The sequence below is a fragment of the Athene noctua genome, chromosome 32 (assembly GCF_965140245.1).
Source record: "Athene noctua chromosome 32, bAthNoc1.hap1.1, whole genome shotgun sequence".
Classification (NCBI taxonomy): Eukaryota; Metazoa; Chordata; class Aves; order Strigiformes; family Strigidae; genus Athene; species Athene noctua.
This window is the reverse complement of record NC_134068.1, coordinates 2,027,922-2,029,260: the sequence shown is the minus strand read 5'-3', so window position 1 is coordinate 2,029,260 and position 1,339 is coordinate 2,027,922.

Here is a 1,339-nt window from a genome sequence, read left to right as displayed (position 1 = left end):
ACTGGGGGGCTCTAGGGGCGCCCACCCTCCCCCCGGACTCACCTGCTCCAGCGGCCGCGGCGGGAGGACTCGGGGGGGGGGCGGGGCCGGGGGGGGCGGGGGGGGGGAAGTGGCTTTTGTGGTTCAACAGAAACGGGCGGGACCCGCCCTGGGGGGGCGGGGGGGGCACAGACACCCGCCATCCCCCCCCATCCCCCCCAGAGCCCCCCCAGAGCCCCCCCAGAACCCCCCCAACCCCCCCAACACCCCCCCCCACCTTGGGGACTCCCCCGGATCCCCCATCCCCCCCCCGGCCCCTCTGTGCGGGGGGGTCACAGGGGAACCCCCCCCATCGCCCCCCAAGGCAAAACCCCGAATTCCGCCAATTTCTTTAAATTTTAATTTAATTTATTTCATTTATTTTATTTTAATTTTTTAAAATTTATTTTATTTATTTTCATTTTATTTTTATTTTTTATTTCATTTTCTTTTTCATTATTTTCTTTGTTCATTCAATTGATTTTTATTTATTTTCCTCCATTTTCTTCATTTTTTGAGGGGGGGGGGGTGTCACCCCCATCCCCGCCCCAGTTCTCCCAGTAACGCCCCTGATGGGGGGGGGGGGGGCAGGAAGGGTCACACACACGCGCCCCCCCCCGCGTCCCCCCCAAATTGAAAAATACATTTTAAAAAAAAAAAAAAAAAAGACCAAATGGCGGCGCCCCCCCCGGGGGGGGACCCCAGAATTCTCGGGGGGGGGTCACAGGGTTTGGGGCAGTTTTGCCGCCCCCTCCCCGTCAAATTTCTCGGGGGGGGGTTGAGGGGGGGTGGGGCGGGGTCTGGGGGGGCCCCGAGGTGGGTGCGGGGGGGGGGGGGGGTGTCTGCCCCCCCCTCACTCGCGGGGGTCATCGGGGCGGGACGGGGGGGTCGGGGGGGTCGGTGGGGGGGGGTCCGCGTGTGCCCCCCCTCACTCGCGGGGGTCGTCGGGGGCGGGGATCCGGTGCCGCGTGGGCTCCGCCCCCCAGATCTCCCGCGCGTACTGCGCGATCGTGCGGTCGCTCGAGAACTTCCCCGCGGCCGCCACGTTGCGGATCACGGTCCGCGTCCACTCCCGCGTGTCCTGGGGGGCCGGGGGGGCCGGGGGGGTCGGGGGGGGTCTGCACCCCCAGAACATCCCCCCGGCAACCCCCGTCCCCCGACAGCCGCCCCCAGACACCCCCCGTCTGCCCCCACCCGCGGTTTTGGGGACACCCCCCCCCCCCCAGCACCTCCTTGGGGCTTAGGGACCCCCCCTGCCCCCCCCATATGGTTTTGGGGACCCCCTGAACCCCCCCATCCCCCTCCTGCACCCCAATATCCG